Below are 19,915 nucleotides of genomic sequence, written 5' to 3'. Positions count from 1 at the left end.
GCAGAGCAATAAAATGAAAAGTAAAAATGTTCAGTGCCCAAAAGACTGGAAGCCAAGGCTGCCAATTATTTGGTGTCATTAACAGCAGGCCTTTTCAATTTCCTCCATGTAACCAGGCTTAATAGTCACCAAGGGCCTTGCCCCAAATCTAGGGGTGGGAATGGAAGGGGAGGGAGGCTTAGCATTGATCTTAAGGGAAGACCAGACAAAAAATACACAACCATCAGCATATTACTGATGCCCTCAAACTCTCAGGTAGTTGTTGTTTCCTGCAGCGCTGGATCAGGAAGGTCCAGCCCCGACACAAAGAACAGTTTCTGCAAGATTTGTGGGTTCCCATGCACTGACCTTCCTTGACCAAGAGCTAACGCATGTACACTTCTTTCGTTCTTCCACGCTCATTACTTTTTCACTTGGTTTTCAATGTGTAAACCTGTAATCCTTCTCAGTCTCATTCAGAGTTAGAAACCAAAGCACACCAGAGATAAATACCCCTCTCTGCCCCAGAGACAAGTTAATGGATTGGCTTGCAGCACAAATGGAGTGACTGATGTCGGTAAGACAAATCCCCACTTTCCTAATCAAGTGATGATTAACCCAGGGGAATGGCAAAGCTTTACACACCTAGATCTGCCAAGGATTCACATGTTGCTTCTGAGAGGGAGAAGAAAAGAACCACTTTGCTGCCAGGGCTGTTTAGTAATCGCATTTAGTTTCACCTGCTATTATTACAATTTTGTCATTTAATGAGGGGAAAAAAAAAAAAAAAGAATTGATTTATTTTGTAATTACATATATGGCTAATATGGTCATGATCCTTAATCTCAGCTAAGAAAAAGAACTCACTGACATCTATAAGAATGCCCCAATCTCATATGAAACTCTTCTTGCAAGGTCTCCATCACCAGGCTTGGGGAAAGAGCACCATCTTCTGGAAAACAGCCCTGAGGTGGTCAGAGAGGGACAGGTTCTGATAGATCACTCTGTTGCTTCGGCAGGATCGCAGTGAATTTCAGCTTTTATCAGAGATGCTTATCAGTGCAGGGCAGTTCATTTCAGACATCAATCTGCTGTCTGGCTTTTGGTGGCAGGGCTGTCAATGCAAAGATGAGAGCCTGAGTAAACTGTTACCCTGGCTAATCCACTGCAATGTAAAGTCTCCAAAAACAGTGGGTACAACAAAAGGAGAATTTCACCCAGAAGCTCAATTATGAAATATCTGAGTAACCCTAATCTGTAACCAAGTTCTAAATTGTTTGTTCTAAACATAAACTTCATCTTTAGGAAGATCTATAGCTCACACTGTGAAAATTATGGAGCAGTCATTAAAAATAGCTCTAAATGCCCCAAAATCAGTGCTACCACATACCATAAATGCATCTACCTAGCTTAAAATGGCACATCAAACATCTGAGAAGGGATATTCAACAAGGAGAGTGGAGAGTGTCTTCCAGCCCTACGTATTAGAAAATGTTCTTTAGTGATTTGATGGACTGTGTTTAAAAGCATCTACAAGGGGTGGTTTTAGATGGAAACTCTGCATTTCTTTTTAGCTTGGAAGCAGCCACATACCAAACCTTCTTGTTCCTATCAGTCACAAACATTGTGCCATACAAAGGCTGCATCTGTTTCCCAGACACAAGTGACACTAAGGAAACTAGCTATGTCAGAGGCAGTGACTTCAAGTCCTGTCATTTTTTCAGAGGTAATCCTGCTTCAACTACATAAAACCCTTCTGAAGTCAAATAAGCAGCTGAATCATCTTCCTAGAAATGTTAGTATCAACTGCTGAAAATCTTCTGTTCGTTACTGACAATATAGTTACTTTTGGTATTAGACATTATCATTTCTTTTGTAGGTTTCACCAGCTCCATCCTTAGATTCTTCCTTACTATTAGCAGCTGAAAGATCATGAAATACTTTCAAAGGTAATTAATCTTATTAAATGTCCCTGCCTTTCTTTCAGAAAACACTGGGTCTCATATTTCCATCATTCATGCCCTGCACAGCCAATCCCAGGCAGCTGCACATCACACCTCTACATCAGCCTGTAGGGAAGAGGACTTCTAGCAGGCAACAAAGAACACAAGCTTAATGCACAGCAGAGAACCCAGCTGTTTTCCAGACTGCAGAGTGTCTTTGAGCAGAACATCTCACCATACCTGATTTAATTGCAGGTAACGGTTCATGCTTTTTTCTGATACCTGAATGGAATGAATTGTTTGGATCTTTGAAGTCACCTCAGTTATTTTCTCCCAGCTGAAGCCAGAAGACAAATACTTCAAGGGCTGTTTGGCCTGAGACAGCTGTAAGGAGAGGGTCTGTGATAGGCATTGTATGGAGTCCAAAGCAAGGAATAAGCAGTAGCTTATATTTCAACCTTCTTATCTGTACCACTCCTTACGTGTCCCTTCCAGCCAATAGAAAGAACCAGTGTCAGACTTCTGTTAGATGTTTACCCTGATGTAAAGTGTATGTGGAGCCAGGATTTAGACTCAATGATCCTTGTGGGTCCCTTCCAACTAAGGACATTCTATGATTCTATGATTCCTAACTCTTATCTGAAATGTTACTCTTAACTTTTGCTGCATTTGGTGGAACACAACCAGCTTTTCTGGCTGCTGGCACCAGCTTTTAACAGCTGTAAATTTCAGGCAGATTCTGCTTTTCTATGAGAACTTTCCAGTTTCCCCTTTTACCAGAGCAGCCACGCTGACCATGAAACTTGAGCCTAGTTTATTTGCTTATACTTTTTCCCCCAACATTTCTATACTCAGGCACTTCAAAAAGAGGGAGAGCAGAAGGGAGATCTTTAGTGCCTGTTGGAATATCATCCCTTCCTCATCCCTCCTCATCCTGGTATTTTGCTAAGGAAATCTCAACCACAGTTCAAGAAGAACATAGGAGCTGCTCTCCAAGGAGTTTGCCCTCCAAGAACTGATTGCTGAGATTTAATTGATGAACTTTAAAAGATTTGCTGATCCTTTGTGCCATCAGTTCTGTGTAACACAGATCAGCAGGGAATCCTCACTCTCCAACATAATGTATGCAAATTGCAAATCCCACTAACAGGTATTGTATTAGTACTCCACTAAACACTGAAAGATTTTGTTGCTTTTCTCCAAGCCATATAAATGCATGAGTACGCAACAGCTTGCTTTCTCTCTGTGCAGCATCCATGTGGGCAAAGCAGATGAAGATGAAAAAGGAAAAATATTCCTGTCATGACGAAAGCAGCTACATTGCTGCATTATAATCTGAGGTGCAGTGTTTTCCTGGACATTTTTACAACATAGCTTTTTGGACAATACAGCTCCTGAGATGATGTGCTAAATTTAACAGCCAGTGTAATGGCTGGGATTGTGCCACATAAATAGCAAAGAGCAATAGAGCTTTAAAAATGACAAATTACCCTGTTCCTAGGGATTTAAGGCAGAATTCTTTCCCTCTCTCAGAGGTAAGAATCATCCTAACTTTTTCTCCTTATGGTTCTTGCTACAGCTTGGGCAAGCTCGAGAGGAGTGCAGCCTTTATCCTGGGGCTGTCACACACATGTAGCCACTCTTAAACCAGTAGTTGCCAGGAAGCCTTCCCTTCTCCATGGATGTCCCAAAGCAAACTTCCACCTATTGTCTGAATGCTGAAGCCACATCCACCCCCTTCTGCCAGGAGATTGCTAAGGGGCACCCAGACACCCTCTGCTGTCTGTTTGCCAAGTGTATCCCACAGCAGGCAGCCCCAGTGCCAGGTACTGCAGGAGTGGAGCATCCCATCCAGGAAAGTCAAAGGGGAGAGAGTCACCAAGAGGGTGCAGATTCTGAAGGCCAGGCTGGAGGAAGTCAAAGCATTCCACTGAACAGCCCCAGAACCCAAAGCACAGCAGTCAAGCTGTTCCAGTGGTGGCAATACGTCAGTGGGCTGACTAAAATAGGAAGGAGGCTGAGGTTCTGATTAAATAAGGAGAGGTTTGGGTTGGATATTAAGAAACATTTATTCTCCCAAAGAGCAGTGAGGCAGTGGCACGGCTGCTCAGTGGTGGGGTTACGGTCCCTGGGGGTGTTCCAGAGGGATGTGGGCACAGTGCAGGTGGGTTGGTGGTTGGAATTGGGGATCTTAGTGGTTTTTTCCAACCTTAATGATTCTATGTGCCATTGAGATTGGCCGCTCCCCCACTAAATTGATCCTATGAAGAGATAGGCTTAGAAATGATAATACAGAATCTTCATCAGGTAGAGATTGACAACACAAAAAGGAGAGAGGTTATCGCTTATAAACAGCCTTTTGGTGACTTTATTCACTTGAAGTTGTTAGCAGGTCTGCACAACTGACTCATATACTGAAGACCGTTGCAATCCCTTCGTATTCATTAAAATTATCTCATTTCAACAATTTCAATGAACGCTGGCCTGAACAATAATGTGCTTTCCCATAGCAATTTTCAAGTAGTGAAACACTGATAGATAAGTGAAAAACTGCTAGCTGCCTATCAGAGTTCTCCTAGAGAAATAGTGCCATCTTCCTTCCCATTTCTTTTAGATAAACTACTGGCGTACAATAATACAAATCACCTGGCATTAAGAAGAGCAAGAGCAAAGATTTCATCCCAACTGACTGCTTCAGGGCTATTGAAGTTCTTCAAGCTGCTTGGGCTCCATGAAACTTCACTATCATTTTCCGCAGTTAAGAAAGGAAGTATTGTGTTCTTGGGGAAAAAAAATGCACGTGCTCAGAGACTAGAAGTGAAGCACTAGTGGAAAATTAATTATGCACAGCTGAATGTAGTTCTCTACAGGAAAAGGATGGCCATTATACAAGCTGTGCATGGCTCGGCTGTGCTCCTCCTTTTGTGCTCCACTGACATCAAGAACAGAACGGTTGATGGCTTTTTGAGGGAAGGTGGAGAGATAACTTAATTAATTTCCCCCTTGCAGCAGCTCTCAGGACATGGTCCTATGAAAGTTCCCCTCTGCATTTTTCTCCTCTGCCATTTTCCTTTTTGTACCTGTAGAATATTTTTGTTAATCTTCAAAGTAGTTTCCTGCCAAGCTCCAGTGCTTTCAGATCACTTCCCATAAAGCATGGCTGCAGAGATTAACTAATAACACCTACCAAGCCCTTCTTTAAAAAGGAACTGGCCAGGAGATCTAAAGTCACAGAAAAAAGGAAAAAAAGAAAAAAAAAAAAAAGAGGGAAAAGAAACATTGCAGTTTGGTCACTTCTGCCCACTTAACAATTCTATCAGCTTGATGAGGTAAAGAAGAGGAACATGAACCACATGTTGGAATAAAATGCTATAAATAAAGCACTTTCAAACCTGGGGTCTTTCACTGCCACTTTACTTGAGTGGAAGGTAAATGGTAGCAGTGCCTTCATTACCTTCATCCCAAATGGATGTAAACAAACTGCAGAGCGGAATGCTCCATCTGTAACTGGCATGATTGCAATCCTATTCAACATTTTAAGGGAGAAGAGCCTTTCTCTTGCTTTTTAAAGGCAATACAATTTGAGGGTCATTTACCTCCCTCTGAAACCTTTACGCATACGTTTCTCCAGGGAAGTATATATTAAAATCTTTGTGTGTCAAATAGCTTAGGGTCAAAAGACTGGTGAGTCATATCCTATAAACTATACAGAATCCCTGGAGCTTTGTGGAATTGGAACAGCAACAGCGTGTACACAGCGTCGCATAAAAACACCCAGAATGTGCTTTTTATGCTCAACCCATTCATTCTCACTATTTAAATTCCCTCACTGCAGCTCTCATCTCAATTTACCAAGTCTGACTTAAAATTAAGTGTGTTGGATTTTCATGAGCATTTTGGGTGACCTGAGGAGAGCCAGCATGGTTGCCATGACTTGTCACAAGGTGCCTATAAAAGTGGAAAGAGGAGAGCAGAACATGCTGCTCAGGTTGCTGTCTGGGCACAGATAGGAGCACCAGAGACAAACCCACCATCAGCAATGAGGAGGAGATACTCACAGGACTACATGAACCTGCTAAACTCTGTAATAAAGCACTGCCCTATTCTAAAGTTTTACACAGCTTTCATGTTCCTTTGCCTCCCAACAATAAATAGCAAAGTGTAAAAGCTAAAAATATCCATTTAATAAGTTTCCCCAGGCGGTCTGAAAGACCTTCAAAGATCTTTTGAGACTCCTTGATTAACAGAAAGCCTTGACAAAAGCAACAAGAAGGAAGCCTGCATGAAAGCAAATAGAAATAAATGAATGCCAACCACAGTGGACGAGAAGACCCTCTTCCAGAAGCAGATAGTTAAAGACACTTCCAACTTTCAAAAATGACCTTCTCCTATCAAATCTCACCCCTTCTCCCCCCATGGATATGTTTCAAGATGTAAGCATCCTTCCCTTCCCCACCATGGCTTGTTTTGTACTGAAGTGCAGAGGCTGACCTGTGCCACAAAACTGTATGGACTTCAGCAACATAGGAAAATATCTGTTCAGGAATACAGGACCTGGAGACTGCTGGGCACAAACCCAGAAAGTCAGTAACGACACCTCCTGTAGGTGAAGGAAAGCACCTCATATACTTGTAACAACTAGCAAAACATTCTCATCTACATGAATGCAATGTTACTCGGCTACATGATCTATGTTAAATCTTAAGAAAAGGAACTCTGTCCACCATTTTCACATCAATGACCCCAAAGACACAAAGTACCAAACATGAGCTCTATAATGATGGCGAATGACAAACACAGATGACTTAAACTGGAAATTCAAAGTCAAATGCTATCTTGCCTTTAAATAAACCATGATTAAATACTATTAAGTCAATCTGCAAACCAAACTTTAAAGATGCATAATCAACAAGATACATGCATCACATTTACCTGCAAGCAAATATTTTTAGCTGTCCTGTCTACCACCTTTTTTCTACCCTGACAGACACTCTTTAACATCATCTTGAAGGTCCTCTGCTCTTCATCCTACCCCTGAGCTCCCTGAAGTCCAAACTTGGCCATGGCCAACAAAACAAATCCTGAAGACATGGGAACACTGTATTTTGCCACTAAACCTGTAGTGATAATGTCAGAGCCATGCATTCCCCTTTTGGATGGTAATGAAGAGTTGCTACAGATATCCCATTAATGATTTCCCCAAGACAAGAAAGATATGAGACTTTTACATATGATAAGAAAGCTCTTGGTTCATGGCCCAGCCAGGCACTGTCTGCCTGGTGCTTGCAACACATTTCTTTGAGACGATGGACCTATTTTGCAATTTCTTCTTCAGCTGTATGCTGGCATGCCCTGGGTCAGTAACACTGATGCAGTAGGAACTGTGAAGACTCGGATGTCTGTGCTATGAGTCAGACTTTACAAAAGGCACATCCCTGGAGCAGCAGCACAACTAAGACTCTGGATCACTGTGACCCAGTACCAGAAAAGCAGGTATCAGGTGGGAGTTCAGATTTGTTAGTAGTGCTTCTTTGGGAAACACTGACTTTGGCAAGCAGCAACGCCCCAGTGGCAACCCATCACTGGCAGGAAACATGGACACACTCAGCAGCTCTTGCTGGGCAGGATCTCAGTGGTCTTGTGGTCCTGCACCCTCATTCGGAAAAATGTCCCCTTCCCCACTTTGTAGGTGAGCCTACAAACAATTTGGGAACAAGGGGAATGACTTAGAAATAACATGTACCAGGTCTCATTCTACAGTCTCTCACTGGGGGCATAATACAAGATTCGTTTAATTGACTTCAGTGAAATCCTCGCAAAACATCACAGGTGTAAGCAAAAAAGCCTAAGGATGGATGAAACAGTAACAGGCTGCAGTGCTGGAAGGAAAATAAAAACCCTGATGTGAAAAGGACTTCAATGAACAAAGTCTCTACAAAAGCTTCAAGTATGTGATTATGTCTGATGCAAACCAGTGCAACTAAGGACATACTTTATAGCATACTTTGAAGCGCAAGAGGAAAGCTTTTTCCTGAGTCTGGCCCCAATCCTACTTACTGCTTTTCCTATTCCAGTTCTCTCCAACTTTCCAACTGTTGTCATTTTTCCCCTCCCTTCCACAGCTCAGCTGCATGCATTCTCTGGAACGTTACTCCCTAACAGCACGGTGGACATTTCCTTGTCCAGCAGTTCTCGCATCACTGCAACATGTGCAGAAAGATGAAGGTGGGAAGCTTCCACTGCTGCGTGACAATGAGCAGGGCATGATTAAGTGTGCCAGGCTCTCATGTACAATTGTATCCCTTGCTCTGCAAGCTTATTGAGAACTGTTAACTTATGGTTTCATTTGCAGGAAGGATTAAAAGAAAACTGAGGAGAAAAAATGAACCTTGGTTAATGACATGAAGAGTCACCTCCCTCCTCTTTTGAGCTGAGTGTATCACATTTGAGCCAAATGCTCTTACCACAGTGATATTACGCAGATGGACAAGACACCAATTGCAGCACAATTAATCTTAACTTATCCTAATGGATATTAAAAGCCACTCAGAACCCCTGATTAACTACCAGGATAAACAGCTCTGATAATTCCAGCACCCTGTGAGTGCTCTGAGCTGAGGCTTACACGGGATTCAAGCTGTATTTTGGGAGTAGCTCAACAGGTTGTGTATCTGTAGTTGAAGGGTACCTTCTTACACATTTAACAGTAAAATGCAATTCCTGCAAACAGGCACATTTTATTTTGACAGCATCTTTCTGTCTCACCCTCAGTCCAGTTACGTAACCTCCTGTCTCAGCAAGCAGAGTTGTCAGCTTTGTGCATATATAATTTTCTTCTAGTTCTTAATGGTCTTGGAAACACAGTTTGCGAGTTATCAATAAAAGCAGAGTTGGAGGCTAATGTACGACCTGTTCACAAAATAAGCACTACAGACACTCTTTGTTCTCATTCCCCTGAATTCCATTAAAGAAATGAGGCCTAACCCAGCAAATTTCTCTGTGTTCCATCTTCTTCAGGATAAACAAAAGATATGAAAAGTGCATTTATCAAGTTAAAAAATATTTATACTTGCCAAGAAGTTGTCACTGCTACTGCTGTTCTATGCCCAAATGCTAGAGAGCATCTCCAAGAATCAAAATAATGAATTTCTCCTGCCCATCATATTCATCAGGCTCGCAGCCTGTCCTCACAGGGCGGTGTTCCATCCCTAGGATCATTCCCGTGGCCCTCCTCTGGACACTCTCCAACAGCTCCACATCTCTCCTGTACTGAGAACTCCCCATCTGGATGCAGTGCTCCAGGTGAGGTCTCACAGCACAGAGCAGAGGGGCAGATCCCCTCCTTCATCCTGCTGGCCACACTGCTTTGGATGCAGCCCAGGATACGGTTGGTTCTCTGTTCTGCTGGGGCACATTGATGGCTTATGTCCAGCTGCCATTAACCAGTACCCCCAGGTCTTTTTTGGTAGGGCTGTGCTCTATCCTTTTGTATCCCAGCTTGTGCTGATAGTGGAGGTTGCCACAAAGTAAATGATAAAGCTTTCACTTGGATTTGCTGAAGCTCATGAGCTTGCCTAGCTTGATCAGGATGGCACTCTATCCCTCAGGTGCAGCAACTGCTTGTTGCCACCCTCCAACCTGCTGAGTTTGCACTCAGTCCCACTGTTGATGTCACTGATGAAGATGTTAACTGCTCCCAGCACTGACCCCTAAGGGAAACCACTCATCACTGTTCTCCATCAGGACACTGAGCCACTGACCATCTCTCTCTGGATATGATCCTCATCTGCTGAATAGCCTACCCATTAAATCCATTTCTTTCCAATTTGGAGAGAAGGATGTTGTGTGGGGGACTATGTCAAAGACTTCACTGAAGTCCTGATATTAATGATATCAATGGCTCTTCCACAGATTAAGATATCATTAAAAGTAACAGGGTAGATCAGGCAAACCTACCCTTGGTGAAGCCCAGCTTGTTATCCCATATCACCTCTTTTCCATGTGCCTTTGCATAGTTTCCAGAAGGATCTGCTCTATGATCTTCCCCAGCACAGAGGTTATCAGTTGTTCCTGGGGTCATCCTTTCTACCCTTCTTAAAAATGGGTGTGATTTTGCCTTTTTTTTTTCCTGTCACAAGGGACTTCACCTGACCAACAGGTCTTTTCAAATACCTTTGATAGTGGCTTGGCCACTGCATCAGCCAGTTCCCTCAGGACTCTGGGATGCATCTCATCAGGATGCACATACATACGGATGTTCAGGTTCCTCAGGTTGTTGCAAACCAGATATTTGCTGACAGATGCAGGGACGTTCTTAAACCAGTCCCCATCTTTAGATCTATCCACTCGAGGGTTGTGTGAAGAACAGTCTGTAGTGAAGGCTGAGGCAAACAATGTTGTTGAATACCTCAGCTTTCTCCTTGTCCATTGTTACCAGCCTGCCTGTATTGCTCACTTTGGGAGGTACACCCCCATGAACTTTCCTTTTCTGGTTGATGTACATGTAGAAGACTTTCTTGTTTTCCTCCTCACCTTTTGCCAAGTCTGGTTCCAGCAGGATCCCAGCAATCCTCCAAGGGCAACTATCCCTGCTTTCACTGCCTGTGCATTTTCTTCCTGTGCTCCAGTTTGACCATCAGGTCCTGGTTCAGTCATGCCAGTCTCTTGCCTTCCTTTCCTGACATCCTATATGTGTTGGGAATATCTAAAGGAAAACTCAAGTTATTACCTAACACAGCCCTGTAAGCCTGAACTGGAGCTGTTCAAGGCCCCGAGTGCTCCCAGGGCTACACGATCCTAAGTACCCTCATGTTCCCAGCGGTGCCACAGCCGTGGCTATTTTAAGGACTGGATTATCACTCCTGCTATCGAAGTCCCACACTTCACCTGCTGGTAACTAGCTCCCCTGACACATCCACAAGCTTTTCACATTCTTCAATTTATTTCTCACCGTTTGGTAGTCAGATGCTCCAACTAAATAAAATTTTACTGTTTCGGTTCTCTTTGAGATACATTTCTCTGATCTGCTGTGGGTCCCTTGAAATGCTTCAGAGCATTTCCTTTGCATGCAAACACCCAGATTATTTGAAGATGATGCAGTGAGTTAAGCGGATGTCACAGAAATTCAGACCATCTCTGGATCACCTCTAGAACCCATTGCAACTCCAGGAAATTGCCAAAAGCAGAAGATTTTAGAGCTGACTGCAAATAGAGGATGTTTGCACATTGTCTGCAAATACGTTTCCTCCTTTTATATTGTTGAATAAAACAAGCTTACAGAACTTCAAGGGCAGAAACATCTGATTTCATTCTCCTTTTTGGATTCTACCTCAAGCCTGGTCAGGGCTCAAAGAGGAGCCAAGGGAGTTTGTGTACTAGGCCTTGATACCATACTTCTAAACAAGGTCAGGTAAATAGATTCTCATAACGTTTTATCTGAGCTACATCTCTTGCTAACGAGAATTTTATCTAAGCTACATATTTCACTCAAAATCATACGTATTTCATAAGTCCATCAAAATCAAATTCTCTTTCTGTGCTACTGCTACTCCAAAGCAGGCATGGGTTAGGTCTGAAGTATCCAAAGCAAAGCCTTTTAACACTTGTCCTAGTAAGTTTTATTGCTGTTTCCTGACAGCAAGTGCCAGAATCTGACTTGTCTGTGAGATGGCAGCTGTAGCCCTCTTGGGTCTGACCATTAAATCTCACTCACACCTCTAAAGCACAGCTTCCACAAGTATTTTACCTTCTGGGATTTGTGTCTCTGGACTTGAACTAATCAAGATGCTCTGAGAAGCTGTGTACAAACATCACTGAGGTCAGTAGGAACAAGGTAGGGTGCAGAAAACTACTGAAACACAAGCAACCATCACAACTCTTCTGCCAAATCTGTGGGCTCCTCGTGCAATTAATATTCATACACTCATTTCTGTGCTTTTGGCAAACTGAACTGAGAGTTCACCCAAGATTGTTTTTATTTTTCCTTTCTTGCTTATTATATTCACCTTCAAGTGTTTCCAAACAGTGCTTTCCAAAATGAGAGCTTGGCTTGTCACCTAGAAATACACCATAAAGCAGCAGAAACTTGGAGCCCCAGAAAGTTTTAGAACATGGCATCAAATGGCTTCACCTTGTGGCTAGATGGAACAGAAGAATTGTGTTAGAAATCAGCCACACCAACCTGGACACATAAGACTGGAAAGCTTTCAATTGCTTCTGTGATGGAAGTTTTTGCAGCACAGCTGGTAATCCCAGTCAAATCTGCATAGAGGTGAGAGCTGGTACCTCCAAAAGCAGCTCACTACATTCTGCTGAACAGAAAGCAGCATTTTCAAGAGACAGGATTCATGTTTTAAAATGGTTCTAATTCCTCAAAAATGAGTAACAAGAAAGTTTTCACTCAAATTCTGCAAGTTCTGAAGGTCTAGTATTAAATCTGGTATACCCATATAATGAGTTCCCTTTGCCAGGTCTGCAAAACCACTATATTCTTTCAGAAAGGAAGCAGTGTTTCCATCAGGCTGGGGAGAAACAGACAAGTGTTCAGCATCACACTAATTGTCTGCCACCTTCTTATGAAGCCACATCCCTAGGTCACATCATTTGGGTTACATCCCTTCATTTGGAATATCCCATCCGTATCTTTAACACGACTGAAACCACCCGAATCAACTTTGATATGTGGGCAAACTGTTAAGCTCAGTTACTGGAGACGCGTCAAGTTTTCCATTTTAATACCATCAAAAAGCTCATTGCAATAGCATCTTATATTAGATACTTAAAGCAGACTTTGTGAGACAGAGATGAACTTATGTAATTGAGATTAAGTACCTAGTCAGCTGGAAACCTAAATCTAGAATCAGTTGCTGTGAACAACTGTATTCCACTCAGTCAGTTGTTATTCACTAATTCCCCTGCTGTGGGGATCAACACCCCTTCACAGGCAGAGCTCAGGACCTCCACTCCATGCAGCTCCCTAAATTAAGTTCCAGTAAGTAGAAAAGTTAACGTAAACGCACGTGGAAATTATTGTGTGCCACTCAGCAACTGAATTAGTATATATGGGACTGAAAAGGGATTTCTTAGAGACTTAAAGACCTGGCTCAACTGTGCGAGTTAGGAGCTGCATGCAATAGGATTCCCAGATTGCTCTCTCTCTCTTTCTCATAATGGTACAGCCTGTCAAGACAGCAGTTTGGGAACCTGGGCTACCTACAAGTGTATAACTAACTATTCATTCTATTCCTTGAGCCACAGAGCTGACCCTTACGTAGGCCATGGTTGTTGCTTTAAATGTTAGCAGTATTCTTCCTTGTACTGGATCACATTTATCAACTTTTTCTTTTCATTTACAAACTGATGGTGCAGGAATAGAAATGCTGCAGCCTAACTAATCGGTTTGCATGCACAAAGAAGAAAAGGCCACAAGAAAATCAGGAGGATGTCTGGAAAAGTGAGGAAGCCTCATAAAGAGTTTCAGTCTTAGAGATGGTGCTGTCAGCGAGTTGGCCAAAGCCATCTGAGGGTGACAGATACCAGAAGGCAGGTGTGTGCAGCTTTGTTTAAAGATTTAATTAGCAACTGCGACACATCCAATTACTCACTATTAATTTAAAGGTTGTTTGATTCTGGTATTAATTCAATGGCCTTGAGTGATTTTCAGAAGTAGTTTTCAGAATATATAAGCAATGTGAAAATACTAATTAAGCTTCAGAGAGGCACACGGGTCTACCTGAACACTTGCCCTGGTTTCCATGCTTTTCCATAGCAATGGAACCGTTGTGGAATTCCAGATGGTGTACACGGTGCACTGACCTGTGCGCTTCAGTGCCTGGGCAGAAGGGAGGGAAATTGGGAGGAGGTTTTACAAGACACTGCCAGTAGGGCTCAGTCAATTTATGAAACCTTGAATTACTCACTCAAAGATTCATAAAATTTGTTCCTAAAAGTTAATCTAATATTTGCATTACTGTATGGGGAGTAATTACCAGAACACATTTACAGGAGGTTAATTGGTCATCTAGGCTGTGCCCAGCAAGTTAATTATCCCGCCTACTTAGAATATAGAAAAAGTATCTAAATAGAAAGCATCCATTTCTTCATGTTAATGCAACAAATTTTCCTTTGCCAGGAAGCAAGCAGCTGTTACGGGATATCAAGGGCACCATTTACATGCTTAGGCTCGATGAAAGTGGGATACATGACATTTTTGTTGTATTAATGAAGCTAAATTATGCTTTGAGACTAACCGTTATTACTAAGATATTAATTTGTCATCACACAGAAGTGCATTCTGCAGACCTCTTAAAAACAGACTTTCCAAACATCAGGAAATGTCTCTAGCCATAAATATAATCCAAAAAAAAAAAAAAAAAAAAATCCAATTTGCAAAACTTGCTGTAAAATGCCACTTTCCAAACCCAGGACTTGACTCTGCTTTTGCTTGTTTAGAAAGCTACAGCTTAGAGAAGGGTTTGTGGATACAAAGAGGCTTTCCTCACCCAAAAGCCTTGTTGCAACTAACACAGCTGAGTGCTCACTGGGAGACTAGTCTAAGCCATATGAAATTAATAACCTCTCATTATAATGTCAGGGCCCAACGTATACTGGGCTTTGTGATCCAGATACATGTGATTTGTGACCAGCTAAGTAATAAGACTTTGCAGGGACATCAGCTGCAAAAGGAAAGTTAATTACTTCTAATTCCAAAGTAGATGCGTTTCGGAAAACAAAGGGCTAGTTGTCTTTTTTCTTTCTGCCCAGCACAACAAAAACTTCCCTTGATTATTTTCCTTTAGTTTGCAATACAGCCACACTTGCAATTAAAAAGCACCTGTGACTATGATAGACTTCAAGGGAAAAATCTCTAAGACATGTTCTCAGCTATTCTGATAAGAATGGCCTGCAGAAGTCGATGTCTGTTCATACCAACCCAGAACCCAGAAAGAAATTTTATTCTCTATATTAAATCAGATAGTCCAAGAAGATTTTGCTTGAGTGCAAAGTTCTTGTCAGCCCTTCTGCACTCTGTTGGCTCTACAGCACATCTGGAAATTAAATTTGAAGTTATCAGCTGCAACATCTCTACTGCGCAGAGGAGACAACGGGAGTATATGGTTTGCTGCTATTTTATCTACAACATGTTTATGTAAGCAGAACCTCAACTGCTGGATGGGAGAAGCACAAATGCAGCTCTTCCTATTATTATTATTAATTTTATTTATTTTTGAGAAAAATGGATGGATGGATTTATTTCTTCCAATATTAATTTCATTTGGCTAAAGAACCAAGATCTCATATATCACAACACATACATCGCTCTGCTTTATACAAGGATTTGGTTCAACAGCCTGTATCTTTCTGACATGAAATTACACTGGGATATCCTTCGATTAAAATAAAAACCACGATGGGGGCTTTATTAAAAACAGTGGCATAGTTCTCCTGATGTACGCCACAGTAGAAGTGTCAGAATGAAAACAACCCAAGCTTTTAGGAGTTGGAAAAGCTCCAGATTAAGCGTAGTTGTAAAATATGGGGTTATCAATGAAATGCTTTTAAGAAGATCTTAGGGTTTAGCAGCGTAGATAATGTCTAATGCCAAATCTCAAACAGTGCTGAAATGTGGAAAACATTTGCGTTTTATTTTAAACAAACCAACAAAACAAGCAAAAACAGAAAATGTGCCAAAAGCACAGAACCTGAAAAATCCCAAATCAAGCAAAAATCAAGACACATCACCAACTGTCCTTTTCTATTGCAAACCTTAAGCAATCCCACCCAGAATAACTTTATACTTCGTTTTTTCAACCTGTTTGAACAAATAGAAAGCCATGAGGAAATTTTTCAAGGTGTAAATAGCTGTGTAACAAATAAACACACCTTATGGGAGTTTTCTCTTTTTCAAAGTACAGTTGGTTTGCAGTCTGGAAGATAAAGTGTGATTATTCTTTAATCAGTATAGAAAAAAAGCCATATAGTTAACATCCAGGAATATTTTTTTTTCATCTTTGCAGTGGAAAATAGCTAATTTTCTTTAGGCAAGCTCAAGTTAATTAATGGTGTAGAAGACCAGAATGGGACAAGATAAAACTCAATGGTACAAGACATGAGCTCAGACTCCAGAAGTAGCCTGATGCAAGCCCTTAAAATAGAAACAAAGCTGAAGAGCAAGCAGGGTAACCTCAGGCTGACTTTAGAGCACTGAGGCAGTGATGAAAAAGGAAAATTTGAGTCCATGAGAGCTATTTTCAACATTCAAGCTGCTGTAACAAGGGCCTAATTACCTCATTTGAAAGACTCAAAGGCTATAAGAGCTGTATAAAAGTCAGAAACTAAAACTTGCTTGAAAAGGACTACCGGCATAATTGGGGAACAGAAGGAAATTGGGAACAGAGAGACTTTGCCTCGATTAGACAAAATAAAAAGCAAATGGGATCATTGCCATAAGCGGCACTGAGGTAAGCCTCCAAAGGGAGAAAACAACTCCATAAGCTCAACTGTAATAGCTACAAAACTTCCCGGGAGTGGATGTTCCAAATGCAGTCAATCTGACAGAAGTTGCCCCCCAGGAGGGGCTCTAATGTGCTGCCCAAACCCAGCAACTCACCCAACTCTGAGCTCCAGAACTCCCTGCCATGAGCTGCTTATAAAAAGCAGCCCATGTGCAAGGGATGCTAGCTGCAGTAGGAGAAAATTGAATGTGATGAAACACTAAGTCCCCCAAATGCAGCATATTGCTAATGGCTTTCAGCTCATCCCCAGGAAGCACAACAGAGCCAAAACACACAAAGTACAGGATAAGAACACCAGACACTTGGCTGTGAGCTGCTAAAATGCCTTCCTTGTCATTAATCACAAGTTGGCATCATTCATTTTTTCCCCATGACCAAGCATATACTTGCAGAGTATTTAAATCACCTCCGTTTCAGTCTTTCAGGATGACAAGGGCTGAGCTTGCAATAGGAATCTATCGCATGGTTTATTAAAGCTGTGATAAATGATTCAAAAGTCAGCATCCTCCTACCTGCTGCATAGCACAGCTCTTCATAAACCCATTTGGTGTATCAGCCATCATATTTGACATGGATTCACTAGCAAGAGCCTCTCTTTTGGTAGGATGAATATAAAAGAGTTGAAATCATATCATAGAATGGCTTAAGTTGGAGGGTACCATCTATTTCCAACCCCCTGCCATAGGCAGGGTTGCCACCCACCAGCTCTGGATACCCAGTGCCCCATCCAACCTGGCCTTGAATCGCTCCAGGAATGGGGGATCCACAGCTCTCTGGGCAACCTGTTCCAGTGCCTTACCACCCTTTCATATGAACCTAAATCTCCCCTCTTTTAGTTTAAAGCCATTCCCCTTTGTTCTGTCATTATAAGAGCAAAAGGTAAATCCCCTCCCTGCTTATAAGCTCCCTCCACATATAGGAAGGCTGCAGTGAGTTCTCCCTAGGACCCTATCTTTTCCAAGCTAAACAAGCCCAGTTCCCTCAACCTTTCTTCATAACAGAGGTGCTCCAGATCTTCAATCATATTCACAGCCCTCCTTTGGACCCACTCCAACTGTTCCACATCCCTCCTGTACTTGGGGGCCCCAGGCCTGGATGCAGTACTCCACATGGAATCTCACAAGGGCAGAGCAGAGGGGAACATCCCCTCCCACTCCCTGCTGCCACCCCTTTGTTGATGCAGCCCGGGACACTGTTGGCCTTCTGGGTGGCAAGTGCCTGCTGCTGACTCATGTCCAGCTTTTCATCCATCAGAACCGCCACATCCTTCTCTGCACGGATGTTCTAAGTGAGTTATTTTCCCAGTCCATATTCATATCTGTGATTGCCCAAACCCAAGGGCCTTGTTTAACCCCATTAGATTCCCATGTGCCCACATTTCAAGTATGTTCAGGTCCCTCTGGATGGCATCCCTCATTTCTATTGCATCAACTGCACCACTCAACATAGTGTTATCAGCAAACTTGCTAGGAGTACACTCAATCGCACTGTCTGTATCATTGATAAAAGTCTTCCAGTTGCACCACGGTTTTTGGTTCCTCCTGCCAATGGCCTCAAGTTGCACCAGAAGAAGTTAACACTGGATATTAGGAAAAACAGCTTTACAGGAAGAACTGTTAAGCATTGGGATATTGTCCCCAGGGAGGTGGTTGAGTCACCATCCCTGGATGAGTTTAAAAACCATTTGGATGTGGTGCTCAGGGACATGATTTAGTGGTGAGTTGTTAAGAGTTAGGGCAGTATGGTTAGGTTGTGGTTGGATTTGATGATCTTGAAGGTCTTTTCCAACCTGAGCAATTCTACGATTCTATGATTTCAGGGGCAGGGGGAGGGCTTCTGCTTTAGCAGAGACAAGGCTCCAGTCTCCTTCATCCTTCACATTTGCCCTCAGTCAGGGTGGAAGCCTTCTCATTTTCTTACCTTGGCTGGGACCTAAGATAGGGCTGTTGGTCTGCCTCTAGTGCTGCATAATACAAGGTGTAAACCTTTCTCTCTGACTGCTAGATACATTTCAGCCTGACAGCATCCTCGGGCAGCTCCAAAAGCTCATCAAACTTGCACCCATGACACTTCCCCAGCCACCTCAGTCCCTTGGGGTGACTTCCATATTCTGGAGCTCCCCACAGCCAGAGGTGTGGGCATCTCTTTCACTCCTCAGGATGCCCATCTGTGGGCAGTGTCAGCCCAGAAAGTGTTAGTTTCAATAGGGTGCCACACCATCATGGGACTGAAGCTGGTGAAATCATGATTGCAAAAGCTGACCATGCAGCATGCAAGCAGTGACTGCATACACACTTGCTTGTGAAGCACACAGCCTCAATGCAGGTGCAATGCAAGACACAAAATTTGCAGTTGGTGTTGACCATAAGAAAAACCTTGCAGGACATGGCATTAAAAATAAATGACACTAGAAAAGCCACAAGAATAATAGCAAGATGGGGTTCAAGATGCTGCAATGCATAAGCATTACAAACACAATCACAGGCACCTCTTCACGACTGATCTTGGAAGTTACTATCCTCAGCATCCCCACTGTCAGTCTCTTTAAGGATGCTGAGCACTGTTTTCCACAAAAACTGTGATTCCCAAGGTCATGTCAGGCACAAGTCTCTCAGGTCAAAGTGACCGGTGGCTGATTTGGCCACCCTTTACTTTAGGCTTAGTAAGTTAAAAATGCATCTTTGTACCTAACTTTCCAAAGAAGTAGAGTGGACTTTTCCCCATAAAGAAGTATCTTTAACCATTTTTCTCCTGTTAAAACATGGCTAGAGGGAGTGGGTGAACCTCCATTAGACTGGCAGATGCAGCTTTTGGGAACATGAGTTTCCTTCTGTCTGACAGAGCAATAGCAAACTCCAAATGAAAATTACCTCAGAGAGTTACTTCCTGCTAGCAATGTCAAAAAAGTTACACAATTGCAGTTAGAAACAAAGAAAAGAGGCTGACAACAATACCAGTTACAAATGACAAAGAGGAAGTTTCTGCCTGCCACAGACTTCCAGTCTATCATGATTCCCTGCTTTCTCTTGAACGGGTTATGAGCAATCTACACCAATGAGCATTTTTCTTTCATTAATTTCTGCCAACACTCCAGCTAACTAAAATAGTGGGACCTAATAGATACAGAGCAGTACCACTAACTACTGTAATAATTACTAAAATATGGTGACCAGTGGCAACACTTCTCAGTTCTTCATAATGTAAGTTGCTTGCTCGCAATCTCATCAGACTATGAGAATGCCATCATTATTAATATTGTTTTTAACTACCTAGGAACAATTTCAATAGCTGACTAAATACAGTCCTTGAGGGATGCATCTTCCTATTCATTACATTTCACATGAATTTGTAATCAGTTTTCCCTACTCTTTCAACACACTTGGTTCTACCAAATGCCAGCCTACTACTGTATGCTCCCACATAAATCTATACAGCTCACTGTGGCTGCTCATAACACACTGATCTGGTTCATGCCTAGAG

Source organism: Coturnix japonica, chromosome 3, assembly GCF_054131305.1.
Source record: "Coturnix japonica strain WE chromosome 3, WE-NBRP24, whole genome shotgun sequence".
Classification (NCBI taxonomy): Eukaryota; Metazoa; Chordata; class Aves; order Galliformes; family Phasianidae; genus Coturnix; species Coturnix japonica.
This window is presented reverse-complemented; position numbering follows the sequence as displayed.